Raw genomic sequence first — 16,078 nt, 5'->3', positions numbered from 1 at the left:
GAATTAAATAACACACCAAACAGCAGTTCCCAAGCACAAGGTGTGCCTAGGAAACCACTAAAAGTTACAAGAGTTTAAAGAATACAACAACCAGAGATAACACTAGCTAGCCAAGCCTAAACAAGCAAAATGGTATGACCACCATCTCTGCGTACCATAAACAAACACAACATTTTTAGCTTTCAGCCACCCAAAAGATAACAATTTAACCTTATTTAACAATTGAGGGACAAGATTAACGGAATTATTGAAAAGACGGTTGTTACGTTCACTCCACAAAACCCAAGAACACAAAAGCCAAATAAGTTGTAAGAACGATCTTTTAGTTTTACCAACACCTGCCAAATGAGTAAACTGCACCAGATGATTTGTAATGATAATAGGGTCCACTCCTAAAATACCAATCCAATCACGCACCTGCTGCCACAAAGATGCAAACGTATTACAAGATAAAAATAAATGATCAGCTGTCTCCACATAACCGCAACCAGACACACAAAAGATATCATTTGCGGAAATAACACCACGAGTCGCCAGGTTAGCTTTCGTTGGTAATCGATCTCGAATAAGCCGCCACGCAAAAGCTGAAAACTTCAAAGGAACCTGAGGATGCCACACCAACTCAAAAGGTAATCCCATATGAGAATCCTCCCCTATCGTCAACAAATCATAGGCACCTCTCACAGAATATCCCTCTGCAGTATCCGGAAGCCACTCCCAAGTATCTGAAACATTAGGAACCAAAGAGATATCAAATAGTAACGCCCTACACTCCTCTAGTAAAAGCTCCTCTCACGCCCAAAGTCTACACCTCCATCTCCACCCCTCCCCCTCCTGCTCCGTACCCAAAGAGAACAAAGAGGCTACCGTAATGGTTTTGTTCTCTGCTAAGTCAAACAAGCGGGGAAATCGCACACAAAGCGGAGAACCTCCAATCCACCTATGCGACCAGAACAACGTCGCAGTACCATCACCCACCCTCCGTCTAACACTATCACCGAACCACCCGCCACCTAAGTCACCAGCACCATCACGGATCCTGCCTACCTCCCGCCACCACAAAGAAACACTCCGGCCCCCCACCTCCAACCTCCCACCTACTTTGCCATAACGGGTGACTAAAACCTGATACCACAACCCTTCTCTATCAACTAACATCACCCAACACCATTTACCTAGTAAAGCAATATTAAACTCCTTCAATCTCCTAACCCCCAAACCTCCATGCTCCGTTTTAGAACACAATGTATCCCAACCTATCCAAGTAATTTTTCTACAATTCTCACTCCCACCCCAAAAAAATTATTCAATAAATGTAAAAAAAAAAACTTTGAAATACATCCCTGTAAAAAAAATTGTTTGAAAAAGGTCTCCGGCCCCACTATTCAGCTGATTTGACATGGTTTTGGCCACGTGACGTGCCACATAATATTAATTTTTTTTTTAAAAAATAATTCTGAAAATTGTTTTTAAAATTAAAAAATAATAAAATAAATTTAAAAAATCTGATTTTTTTTAAATATTAAAATAATTTTCTGATTTATTTTTTTGTATAATTTTCAAAATGATATATATTCAGAAATTTCTGAAAAAATAGATAATTTATTTTTTAAAATTAAAATTTTCGTAAAAGAACAAGAAATTAGATTTTTTTTTAAATTATAATTTATTTTCAAAAAATTTAAATTTATAACTTTTTAAAATATAATTGCATTATTTTCGAAAAAAATTGTAATATATAATTTTCAAATTAAAAAAAAAAATCTATTTTTCAAAAATTTAATTTTCACATTTTTTTCAAATTTTTTAATTTTAATAGTTTTTATGTAAAAAAAATCAAGTTTTCGAAAATTTTAATTTTCAAAGTTTTTTTTTCGGAAATATTTTATGATTTTTAAATTTATTTTCAGGTTTTTTAAATTAAAAAAAATAATTTTCAGAATTGTATTTTATTTTTTTAATTACGTGAACTGCCACGTGGCAAAAGTTGCACAGTCAGCAACTACCACGTGGCGGATAACATGTCAAGTCAGACATGAAGTAGGGCTAGGGACCTTTTTCAAACATTTTTTTTTTTTACAGGCATGTATTTCAAAGTTTTTTTTTACAGGGATCTCATAATCTCAACCTAGAATACTATCACGACTCTATCATAATGTCATATTCTTATTCATACAAGTACTTATAATCATAATCAAAATTCTTAACTTAAAATTCATGTCATTAATTATATATCTCACCATGTGCGTATAGATCATATTATCTTTTCGTTGTAGCGACGGTAACATTTTCACATTTGTTACTATGAGCCGTACTTCATAGACTACATTATCTCTTCGTTGTAGCAAACGGAGTTTTCACATTTTTTACTATGAGCCGTACCTCATAGGCTACATTATCTCTTCGTTGTAGCAAACGGTTTCACATTTTTTTTACTATGAGCCGTACCTCATAGGCTACATTATCTCTTCGTTGTAGCAAACGGATTTTCACATTTTTTTACTATTATTTTTTTCTTTGAGCAGGTTACTCATTTCAATTTTTCTTTCAAATAATTTATATAATTATATACATCAATTGTCTTGCTTAGTGTTTTAATGCTAGAACCAATTCACATGATCAATACTGTCATAACATTCATATCATATACAATTTCGTTCACATTATCATGACTTTGCATAACCATTAAAACCTCGATTGTATTGAGTAAAAGTAAATAACATCATTTCAATGACATGATTCAAACTACCCAAAGGGAGAGCTAACTAACTAAGGAACTCACCTTGAAATACTTTTGGAAAAACTTGCAAAGCATCTGATCAACAATCTGCAGCTTTTGCGATCTCCAAACTCCATAATCACTTTTCCAAAACAACTTATGCCCTAGCTTATAGTTTTTACCCTTTTTGAAACATCTCAACTCACTTGTGTTCCCCTCTTACTTCATTGACCAGCATGTACAAAAATTCTCATTTCAGTCTCTGCACCAGAAGTTCACTGTTTGGCCACTTAAGCACTTTTGTCACTAATAAAACAGCTTATCATTTTACCGTTACTCATATACCAATATAATATACCTCCCCTAAGTTGGTCATCACAAAACTATACCTGAAACGGCTCAAATTCCAACTTAAGCTTTTATCCAAACAGCTTAATTAAAAACTTATGGCTTCTATCAAATTAAGTTCGACCCAAACATTAACACAACAGTTCCAAAATGTATAATCATCCCTAAGAATCACTTTTACAGCAAATTGATCAACAGCTTAGTCATTTAAGACAAAATTTCCATAACAGCTTAACTGACAGCTTATGACCTCTAAACAATTCCATTTCAATTCAAATTTTCCAGAATCAAACTAAACATATATACACATCTCCTAGACCACTTACATCGAAATTTAAATTGTTCCACTCAATAATCAATTATAGCAACTATTGGAACAACTCATGGCAACTTAACCACAACTTAAGCTATGAATCACTTATACTTACAGTCAGCCCTTGCTTCAATCTTCTTGCCAAGCCAAACCCTAGCTTCAATATCCTTGTTTCTTGCTCAAGCTTATCTCTAATGCTTCAAACACAACACAAAGCTTCAATTTTCACTACATGATTACCATCTTAGCTCTAACTTCTTCAACCCATGCTAGAATCACTTGAATGAATTTCTTCAAAGAAGAAAAATAGGAGCAGCAAGTTGCTTAAAGGCCCTATGTCTTCCAAAGCTCAAGAAAATAGCAAAGCTTGCAAAAAATCTCATGAAGAAATGATGAATTTTGGTGGATTGGTGAGAAAGAAAGGAAGGGGCGATGGAAGTAGAGAGAGAGAAGGAAGAAAAATCTGATTTTCTTCACAAAAGATTGAACATGTTCAGCTTCATCTACTCCTTTCAAGTACTCACAAAGTTCACCATTTGGATCTATACCCATCAAAAGAACTTACATTAATAAAAGGCTTAAATAGGACTTTCATCCCTGCAAATATAGATCATTTGAATTTTCGTCCCTGAAGTTACTAATTCTTTCAATCTGCCCCTGCAAATATTAATCATTTGACTTTTGGTTCTAATTACATCTGATTAGTAACTTCAGGGACGAAAATTCAAATGACCTATATTTGCAGGGATGAAAGACCTATTTAAGCAAACCACCTCGCCCAATCATCACTTGCCACATGGGCACCACGTCGCTAATGACAGCCCACCTCAGCAAAAAAACCTAAGATCAAAAGTCAAATGATTAATATTTGCAGGGGTAGATTGGAAGGATTAGTAACTTCAAAGACGAAAATTCAAATGACCTATATTTGCAGGGACGAAGGACATATTTAAGCCTTAATAAAATTAAATGCACCAAATATCTAAAATGAATAAAAATACATAAATATATGCTTTCACCAAGTGCATTGTCCTCTGTTCTCTATGTCATATGACTTGACAAAAATTGTTGTATTTGGCTGCAATATGAAGTTATGAAAATTGTTAACATTTGAATAAAAACCATATTATAAAATTAAATAGAATGAACTTTGAATTACCGGATTAAGCTTGTATGGTTTGTCATCAATCATCAAAGTATTAGAAGCAGAATATGGACCTCCTTTCTTGACTTTATTCCACACTTTATTTAGCTCCTTGAAGAAAAGAGGCTTCTCTTTATTCTCCTTTGAATACATGGCAAGAGAATCGGTACAATCACTTTGATCCTATACAAAAAGTTTTTGAAGCACACAAAATAAACGAACAAGATTTATATATACAAATTGCAAAAAGAAAAAAAAGGAACACTTCAAGAAAATGTACCCAAACAAATAGCAGCTTATTTTTGGATTCTTCTCCAATAGCAAAAGTTAAAGCACCGTCAACATTAATCCTGTAGTAAAAGTGTAGTAAAAGTGTTAACAATGTAACAAAACACCATATATATAATCAATCAAATTCATAAAGAAGAAAATTAAAAAGGGAAAAGTGAGAATAATGTTAATTACTCACTTCTTTGCACAAGTCCAAATCCCAACTTCAAATCTTTCTAAGCAGAATTTCATAAATTCTTCACTAAATGGCCTCTTGAAAACTGAATCACACAATTTACAATATAATCATTAAGCATATGATAAAAAGAAATTTCCAAATATCATAATAATGCATGTTTGAGTTTGAGTTTAAGCAAATGTTACTCACGGAGAAAGTTAAGATATATTTGATCAGCTGTTCGAGACTTTAGAATGGGATTAGGACAGCATCCCTGATCTGTGAAACGGAAAGTGTGAATAGATCGGTGGAGCAGAAAACCATTCAGGTTCAATACAAGCAACTTCTTCTTCTTTGGCTTGAGAAAGACTCTCCTCCTCCTCCTCCTCCTTAGATAAGATATATTACATGATAATCATACATATAGTCGGGTGATCTAGTGGTCTTGAAGAACTATCACAATCACAATTTGAGATAATTTGGATATCATGATAAGCACGTCTTATTGCATCATAGAATTTCATGTAGTTTCTTGGTCAGTCAAAAGATTTAACAGAAAAAGAAGGGCATCATATTACTTTGATTCAATTAGAAGAAGAAAAGAACAAAATCCTGAACTTAATTTGAAGTGTTAATATATCTTAGCAAAGAACAATCACATTATCTTCAAAAGAAATACATAAGAAAAACACACATCACAATAATTCTTTTTTCCACAATCACATTTTGAAGTCGGAGCACCTCTCGCAAACTCAAGTCCGTCAAGGGCTTCCTGTCATCAAGATTTCAAGATTCTTAAGCCAACTTTCATTAACAGAAAAAGATAGAGTAATAATATAAATAAAAATGAAGAGAGAGATATGTACTTGCACAAAGGTATGACATAGGATGTACCAATTTCATCATTATTGCTGACACCTACAATGAAACATTTCAATTAGGAAACAGACACAGATTAAATACCCATATTGGTAAAGAACTCAAATCCTCTGATAGCAGTTCAACAACGATAATAGTATATATTATGATAGTTGCATAGCCCAAAATGAGAGCACGTTTAACTAAATATGAACATAAAATCTTCGAAATTAATAGTTGGAAAGAGGCACTTACTTGGAGAAACTCATAATGGCCAAGTCCATCATCAGTCTAGTACTTCCATACATTACCGAAGTGCCCTGGTCTTTCCTGCTAAGGTCTACTGGCCTCTTTCCTTTTGAAATGCATTCCTTAAAATGCAAAGGCTTAGAACTAACTAAGGTTGAGCTACTAAAGGGAAGCTTGTGGATTTTATTTTCTAAACAAAGAAAGCATTTGGAAGATTGCCCATGAAAATCCATGTGGGAGTGCGAGATGGAAAGACTGAGGTGAGTGAAAGGAAGGGAGTTTATAGACATTTCCATCATTCAACCCGCACAACATAACCTCCCCCGTGCTCATATCCTTTACCTCAAAATGCCAAGGAAAAAAAATTCAATAGACACGTTGTTAGATTCACATAATTGTGAAACTGAAACTAAATTTTGTGTGACTTCAAGGACACGCAAGACATTCAATAATTTTAGAGGTTTGCGATTAGTAGGAATAATGATACATCTGAAATGAGATATATGAAGTTTATTACTATTGGCAACATGCAACTGATTAGAACAAGTGTTATCATTCTTGATGAAGAGATTATTTAAGCCATTTGTAATATGGTGAGATGCTTCAGAATCAAAGAGCCATTCCGAAGGAGGAGTACTGATTTGGACAACATTCGCAGTGGATTGTGGTGACTTACACAGATTCCTCTTGAGCTTGTAACATTGCATAGCATTATGACCTCCTGTTACAATATATTTCAAAAGTTTCAAATATATCATGCCTCATAATTTTAAGTTAGAAATAAGTTAGAATATTTTTATTGGAAAAATATTTATTTTTCTTTTATTTATGGTAAATTTGACTTCATCTACTAATATTACTCTCATCTTATTTTAAATTAGTACAAGCCATTATATTTTATAATTTCAAAAGTATCAAAGCAGTTTAATTAAATATGAAACATTGTTATCCTTTTCCACAGTAGTACACATGGTTAACTTAGTGCTTCACTTATTTGCTCTCGTACAGAAGAAAAATAGCAGTTTCATGGGATCAATTTGCGACTAAACGAATTAGAAGGCTGATAACATGAATATAAATGATTCAATTCATTGATGAAATTTCAAAGTACATCAATACTGGAATATGATTTACAATTTGAATTTGAAAACAGAGTAAGGTAACAAACTATGAGAATATTACTCCAACAGATTCAACCCTTATTCTCTGTTTATTTATATCTCAAGGACATTGTTACTTCTCTATTATTTCGGTACAATTTATAAACACCACTATCAAAACATATCAAGTATTGTTAATGACGTTGGTTGGACTATGACATTCATCTCATTGCCAGGATTCTGAAGTGGACTTGTTTGTGGTGCTATCTGCATACATAAACAAACATAACTTGATATTAGATCCATGCGCTAGTCTTTTTATTTTTGTAACAAATATATAACAGAGGAAATATATGAACCTTTTTTGGTTCTGCGAAGCTATTCTCATCAAGTTCATTTCCAGTGAGAACAGTCTTTGTTGACCCTTTTAGGTTTTTGCTCGCAAATCCCTGAATAGAAATCTTGAAATCCACTTGGGTTTTCCGCATGTTTGCAATCTACGAAATCAATTGCGTTGCAGCATCATGAGACAATATTTCATTGTAACAATAAACAAGTAGGGAATCTATTAAGACAATTGTACAAAGCGTATACTAAGAGCGCATTTAAGTTAACTTATTTAAACTTATTTATTTGAGTTTGAGAGAATTTATGGAAATAGGTGGTTGTTTAAGACATGTTCATAAATTTTTGCGCTATTTTCCTAAGCTCTTCAAAATAGCACTTTAGGACATATGTATAATATAACTCTTTAGGACAACAAATTAACAGATAACTATAATAAAGAGTATGAATTTGTTACCTTTATTTTTAAGTAAGTATTTTTATTTTGAGGATCTTTGACAAGAATTGCAGATGCAGCCAGTGTTCCGGGATCTGTTGTTTGAAGTGTTGAGTTGAGAAATGTTGCTCCATTTGACTCTTTAAACAGATATGTCACCCAATAGCTAGGAGTCCCATAAACTTGATTGCTGCTAAAGACAATTGCATCTGGATTCCATCTACAAAAATTGCACATCTCAATGTTATCATTATGCAATAACAATTTTACTTAACTCATAAATACGATGTTTTAAGACACTTAAGAGGAAATTGAAAGACATACACTCTGTCATTCGCGTTTACAAAAAGTGGTGCATAAGCAGCCATTGCAACATGATCACTGCATTAGAAATAGAAAAATATAATGGTAAGTATGAAAGCAAGATTGAAAGCTTGCATCGCAAGGATCAATAGAAAGGTGTAGTCTGACCTGTTTCTTTCTAGTCCAATAAGGAATCCAGCTTCAGATAGACCACCTATAAGGGTTCCGTGCCTAGCTATGTTGGCTCCTATTAGAGCATACTCACTCACAAAAGCCTATATATACGACATTCCAATTTCACAAGCATTAATTCAACAACCAAATTCTTACACAATATAAACAAATAGTTTGATACAAAAAGAGAGCTGCATGAGCATGAATACGAAACCTTTGGTCCATTGCGTGGCGTGTGATCAAAAACTTCAGCATTAGTAAACATCATATGAACATCATCTACAGGATAAATCTGGTAAAAAAAAAAAAATTGAGTATGAGAAAGATTAATGTAAAAATTGGAAACCAAATTAAATACATATTAAGTTTATAATTATTTTAGGACCGAGAGATAGGATATTTACATGATAATCATACAGATCAGCTGGATGATCTAACGGTTTCCGACTAGCATCACAATTTGAAATCATTAGAATATCTGGATAATATTTCCGTATTTCTTTGTGGAAGACTAGGTAATTTCCTAATCAATAAGGAAAATTAAAATGGGGTTAGATTAAAAAAATCATTTATTTATCACTTAACAAATATTGGGGAAAAAATAAACAAATTGGTCATCAACATAAAACTACGAGCATCTCTAACTAGAGTTATTTACAAGGTTCTTAAACTTGAAACATAAGAGTTATTTCCTTCCTCTTCTAATATTTTACTTGTTGAAGAACAAGTAAAATATTTTATTTTATACAAGAAATTGGTTCTTAATACTAAAATATAATCCCATGAGTTGAATTATATTAAGTTATAAGTTTTAAAAGAGATAAATTGTGAGAGAAAAAATATTAGAAGAGGGAGGAAATTAAATAAGAAAATGTTAACTAGCGCATCCGGGACACTAGTTAAGGACGTTAAATAGTAAGATAAAAAGGAATTGAGTGAGAATACCAAGGTAATTTTTCAGCCCACAATCTTCATTACCAATAGCAACATATTTTAGGACAAAAGGTTCTGGGTGTCCCATAGATGCTCTAAGGGATCCCCATTTTGAAGAGGATGGACCTCTAGCAAACTCAATACCATCAAGTGCTTCCTACAAATTCAGGTATGCCAAAATTGAATATACCATTGTTTCAAAAAGAATAGAAAAAACAAACTAGAGTAGGAAAATATACTTGCACAAAAGGTTGGATGTCTTTTGTATCAATTTCATCGGTATGGCTGATGCCTGTATAGTAAAATCAAACCCACATAAAAAGCACATTAAAGAAGTTGTGGCTAAAAAAACCAACCATAGTAGTATCTGGCAGTAAATGTAAAATATACCGTTGTTAAAAACCCATATTGGTGTTGCATTAACGTCCTCAGCTAACTGCACAAGAAAATTGTTTCTTGTAAAAAGGACCGGAGGAAGTATCAATATTGAAATTTACAACAAAATTTAAATGCGATTAAAAGGACCTACTAGAAGACCCTCATAAAAACCAAGTCCATCATCCGTCCAATACTTCCAAATATCATTAAAGTGTCCAGCTCTCTCTTCCCATGGTCCAACACTCTCTTTCCACCGAAATGCATTCCTTAATGTGACTCCTTCAACGAAACAACCACCTTTTGCAACAAAAAAGAAAAAAGAAATTGCATTAATAAAAATATGTTTTCACCTTGATTACTATAACATGCTTAATAAACCAGATTACAATAAAATGTCCTCGTGAGCTTAACTCAGTTGGTTTGGACAATGCATAATATATGTAAGGTCCAGGGTTCAAACCCTGACCACTTAAAAAAAAACAAAAAAAAAACAGATTACAATAAAATGAGAAGTCTTAAAATGTTATGCATACCTGGAAATCTAAGAAAGGCTGGTTTCAACTTTTGAACCATTTCAACCAAGTCGGTTCGAAAACCATGTCCCTATAACAAATTTGAAATAAAAATGAGCATTGCCAATAGTTTATGATTAAAAAACCTAAAAGAGTATGTAGTAGTAGTAGTTAGAAAAGTTTAATAGTTTTTTATATTCAACTCTTATACCTTATATGTGTCTTGAGGCATAGCAGATACTTGGTCTAACCATATGGTTCCTTTTTTAGTTGTTCTTAAGGTAATACCTGCATTTGGACTTGATGCACTGGCTGTTATTATGCTCTCAATTTTTTTCCACTTTGCACCCTTTTTATTAGGTCTGCAAAATCAATATTTTTTAAAGACAAAATTTTATTAATAATCAAATCTTTGCACAAGACGAATAGAGAACTACAAGACAGAAACAATATTGCAAAAAGCGTTGTATATAGGCGGAACATGCAAAAGAAAAGACAATTATTATTTCTATAATCATATATATCTCTAGGATATGGTACTCACTTTATGATATGGCTAGAACCCAATATTGCTCCTCCACCTTGTCCATCTCTGAATGAAACTGTCAAATCTAGTGGTCCTGTTGAACTATAATAGAACACTACCTTGTATTTCTTCCCTTTTACAATATTCTGAAACAATATTTCATCGCTAATCACCATACAAATCATTTAGGATCTTTCCTTCTAAAGTTAGAGTAGAGTTATTGTTGTTTTTAGTGTGTAAGAAAGCATAATTACATCTTCAAAATTTCTAGAAACATGTAAGTGCATTTATTATATCTTAAACTATGTCTAATCTATGGTGTACAAGTCAGATATTTCTTGCATCATGCACATATGTATTTTTTACTATTGAATTAATAAATTTCACGGTTAGATCAAATGAGATTGAATTGAAACAGTGATGCAATGTTATTTTATTTATGCACATTAAACAAATTCCTTTAAACTGTTGTATGGAAGTTCTCTATTTCTTTTAGATTTTAGAAAATCAAGTGCATCAATAAATAATGATTGAATATTATTGAAAATTTAATATCGTAATTGTGATAAAAGAAAAATGTAAATATATAATAAACTGTGTTCAAATTTCCTTGTTGCCTAAATTTTGAAAGATAGTTAAAAAAAGCCCCAATATCAATCACTTTAAATCAAAGGCTTGTTCAGTTTGTCTAACACCAACATGCATCTTACATCCAATCAATTCTATATGTTCAAATTATTCATGTTGTTTATAGTGTTCATATATGTGTCAATACTTAATAGGTCATAATAAAGCATAATTTTTCACAATATCAATGATCCCAAATGTGACACAACCTTAATTATTTCAAGTAGGAGTATGCATTAGTATTTTTTTGTTATTCTCACCATGCCCCAATAACCTGGGTTAGAAATTCCAACACCATCAAATGGACAATTATCACATAGCACATCCATTCTCAATGCAACCTTATTGCGTTCAAAGCAAGAACTAAGCTCAGTTTCTACATGAATAGTTGTTTCTGTTCCAACTATGGTCCAAGGTGCAAAATTTGATGGCATCTTTTTCCCCCCAGCTTCAAACCCTGAAACACAAATTCATATTTGAACACTATACATAATCAAAATCATCAATTTGGTGCAATTAATATGACTTATTTGTTACTCTCTAAGAAGTACCAGTGTCCATTATGTTAAAATAAATACATTGTTTTAAGAGAAGTGCTAAAAAAACTTAGCGAAAAAATCAACCCAAGGAATTCACGATAATGATGTGTTGTTTTAATAAACTGTGAGAATCCTCTAAATATCTATTTTAGTGGAAATCATGGTATTTAGCAGCCAATTAAAACAATTCATGAGACATTCGCTAAAAAATTCTTCGCTGTATTTATCATTTCCCTTGTTTTAATTCTTTAAATTTTCTGTTGTTTTTTTAGAAGATTTAAAGAAAGAGGAAATAATGACCTCTGTTGTTCACAAGTTCAGACCATAATCCACCAGCTCCAGCATGATTGATCTCCTGTAAAATAAAAATGTTGAAGATTATTCTATTCTAACAGCTAGCTTTTGTGTGTCTTGTGCAAGCTATGTTAAAAAAAAAAAAAAAAACTATTCTATTTAACCATGAAGAAATCAATTATTAAAAATGTTTCATAAACCTTAAATTTGCATGAATTTAAAAGCTTTGTTATATTTGTATATATATATATATATTTTTTTTTTTATAGAAAAAGCTGTGTTATATTCAATTTTGAAGATATATATATATATGAGCATAATAATTTCCTACCTCATAAAATACTCCAAAAAGAGTGTCAGGCATTGGCCTTCCTTGAGCAGCATTTACGACTAGAGTTGAAGTTTGGCCACCATCAGCATTACATTGAAATGCTATAAATGACACTATAATTAGGCATAGCCTAAGAAAACTACTACATGATTTTGAGAAAACCATTTGTTTTTCCTTTTTTCCTACCAAACTAAACTAATTCTACAAGCAAACCCTCCAATTTCTTTGTGTTTTTTGTTTCTTTAGAGACTCCAGTTTCTATGTGTTGTGTTGTGTTATTTTTTTCTTGTCTTTTAATTTTGGTTTGTATTTATAAGACACACTTTGTGCTATTAATGTCAAAAAATAGATAAATGTGACTAAAAATAAGCAAAGACCCGAGTCATTAGCACATTTGCTTTCTATGGATCAAAATGTTACAGCTTTATATGGATCATGAAGTTCTATTCTATGGATCATTTTTGCTTTCTATTTACGTTCCTTTCCTTGTTTAGTATTCTTAACTAAAGACTAAGTAATAGATAAATGTGACTAAAAATAAGCAAAGACCCGAGTCATTAGTTTTTCTTAACAGTTTTTACACACTAACTCTTCATCATCCCGTAAAAAAAAGCCTCTTCAACATATATTCTTAAAAATATTTAGTTTACAAACACTCCATATAAATTGATCACTTTTGTATATATCGACTTCTTTGAGAAATAAAAATGTACTGGCTTTAAAAAAAATGAAGAAAAAAAAGAATATAATGTTTTTTGTTACATAAAAAGAAAGTGTTTTAAGAGAAAGTAACTAAAAAATTTCTTACAAATAATGTTATCTTTTGCTTACACCTAAAAATAGTAGGGATTAGTCTTCGCAATTACTCGTGAAGGATACTCTTGGTTTACTCAAAAAAATTAATCTAAGTTGTTGGCCGAAAGCCGTCATTTGCCTGATTTGATGTAGCCGATGTCCGGGTAGACGAACGAAGGTTAAAGAGTTATGAATAGACAAATTCAAGTTAGACTAATCTTTCTCAACTCTACTAAGATCCACGAAGGTTGTGGATCAGTCAGAATCGGTCAAAGACGATGGAACTTGAAAATTCAACAATAATACCTGCTTTCCATAGTTTTAACTCCACAAACTAAAGCAACTATTTTCCTAGAGCAAGATAAGTGGTAGGAACACATGCGGGGATAAGAGGAATGGTAACACGAGATAGGTAGAAGTTCAGTCAAACATAGGACGCCACAAATTCTTTGTAACTGACTGAAACACACACCACTTACGAAATATAGCCCCGAGTAAGGTGAGTCAAGAATAAATTGTATAGGCCACGATGTTTTGACCATTAGGATTAGCATTGCCTATAAATACTCTCGTACATTTTATTTTCATGACACAATAGTGACAACACATGTGTGGATCAGAGGAATGGTAACGCGAGATATGAAGAAGTCCAGTTAAACATGGGACGCCATGTACTCTGAGTAACTGGCAGAAACACACATCACTCACGAAATAAAGCTGCTTAAGGCGAGTCAAGACTAAATTTTTTAGGCCATGGTGTTTTGACCATAAGGAACTCATTTTACATTTTATTTTCGACATACAATCAATCAAACTTGTCATTTTCTCGCAACTTATTATTTTACATTTACTTATATTTTCATTAGTTTAGCCACTCACAAAATTTCGAGGATTATTAGCTAAACCATCGGCTAACTTTGAAATGCAACAACAATTCCAAATTTTAAAAGGGTAGATGTTGGCTTGTTATGTAACTTCTTAAAATTTTCATTAGTTTAGTCACTCACAAAATTCTGAGGATTATTAGCCAAATCATCGGCTAACTTTGAAATGCGACAACAATTCCAAATTTTAAAAGGGTAGATGTTAGCTTGTTATGTAACTTCTTAAATATTAGCTAAAAGAAAAGAATTTCACGTTGAAATGTCATTGGCTATAAAAGCAAATAGGTTTTGATTCTCTATTTTAGAAAGTATAAAGAACCTCGAAACTTCTTGCCTTGCTTCAAGGAAACTGTCCAATGACTCTGTTGAGACCAATTATCGTCCTCCGGACTCGGAACAAATGGAAAAATAAGCTGATGATGGGCTTACCCTGTTTGACGAAAGCCCATCCAGGAGGATATAGTTGCAAAGAAGAAACATTCAAGTGATTTAGTACAACATCCTCAATGTCATTGAAGGTACGAGACATGTTAAGTTCACATAATATGATGCCGTACACGGAAAGACCAAACACTTCATACCGACTACAAACCCTGTTGTCCTCACCAGGAACAGCTACTTCCCAGAAATTCAAGGACTATGCAACGTCCTGAAATGTCGCTTCCAACCAATAGGTAAAACTAAGTAAAGACATGGTCGATAGAATCTCCTCGCTCATCCCGTCACACTCTCCAATGTTTGGAGGGAAATTTGTGGCCACCCGCTTTTCCCTTCCCATATGAGCTTCGTTGTCCAATCAAAGAACAACAAACATAAGATAAACTAAAGGGATAGAAAATACCTTTTCAAAGAAGTTAAGAGTTGGCTGAACAAACTTAGATGAAATTCAAAGATACTCCATAAATGTGGAATTCCAAAGGTGAAAGAGGTAGTACAAATGAAGGAAGGAGGAGAATCACGAAATATCTAAAGATAGTAATCACAAAGGAAACTACTCAAGTGAAACTTCCCTCTCAGCAAGATTTTTAAAAAAAGTTCCCAAAACCAACTACTTCCTCCTTTATACAATTTAAAGACGCGCCAACGATCAAGATCCGTCGAAATAAAAAAAGGTTTAATCCAATGTTCCTAATCACACCTCAAGATTATAATTGTTCTTAAGTGTCCTAGGCATGTCGCCTTTCCCCTACGCGCGTGTGGCACACATGTCAGCAAAGAATGCAGGAAATAGTAGTAGTCCCATTAAAGATGCTTCAGGGCCATCATCTTCAAGATGAACAATTGTACTTCCCCGACTACTTCCTATCTAGACTTCAAGGCCAAATTCATGCTTATTTTTCCTAAAGCTAAAGCTCCTTATATTATGAAGATGGTAAGGGCTTGGGGTCAACTCTTCCAAACTAGGCAGAAACCCATACCGCTACCTCTGGTTCAATATTAGTTTGCCTATTAACCCATATTCTTCTCCAAGAAATCCGCCACAAAAGACCTCATGTACTCCTCACCGTATGGGAGTAATCCCCATCACATCATGGCCGTTAGATCAATCTGAAATGACTTCTCGCACTTTACGTAGAGTTTCTAGGGGAAGGTTACAACGTCTCCAACTATAAAAGTGTGACTCATTGTCACGCTCAAGGTATAATCACAATTCACCATATTTTCACACCCATTTCTTATCTTTCTATGACGTTGACTTGAGCGTCGGAATGCTAACCTATTTTGCAAGTTTCTTTCCCTTCATCCACCGGTCAGGAGAAAAATCTCCTTCACATCATAATCTTTTCTATTTTGCGCTTGGTTCTTTTTGGCACGAGCATTC

General features: G+C 33.1%; 2 pseudogenes across 1 annotated transcript; both read right to left on the bottom strand.

The window, feature by feature from the left end:
• Positions 1-2,577: 2,577 nt before the first annotated feature.
• Positions 2,578-5,939, bottom strand: LOC112416700 (uncharacterized; annotated as a pseudogene). Its single transcript, XR_003007165.2, has 9 exons — positions 5,936-5,939; positions 5,839-5,890; positions 5,667-5,744; positions 5,183-5,361; positions 4,994-5,075; positions 4,805-4,874; positions 4,540-4,707; positions 4,400-4,458; positions 2,578-3,922 (listed from the first exon to the last, which is right to left on the bottom strand). The product of XR_003007165.2 is annotated as an uncharacterized protein (transcript).
• A 1,207-nt stretch (positions 5,940-7,146) lies between these two features.
• Positions 7,147-12,742, bottom strand: LOC11418097 (alpha-L-arabinofuranosidase 1-like; annotated as a pseudogene).
• Positions 12,743-16,078: the final 3,336 nt, after the last annotated feature.

This window comes from Medicago truncatula, chromosome 7 (assembly GCF_003473485.1).
Source record: "Medicago truncatula cultivar Jemalong A17 chromosome 7, MtrunA17r5.0-ANR, whole genome shotgun sequence".
In the NCBI taxonomy this organism is placed as follows: domain Eukaryota; kingdom Viridiplantae; phylum Streptophyta; class Magnoliopsida; order Fabales; family Fabaceae; genus Medicago; species Medicago truncatula.
The sequence above is the reverse complement of the archived record's forward strand: the minus strand, read 5'-3'. Positions and strand labels throughout refer to the sequence as shown.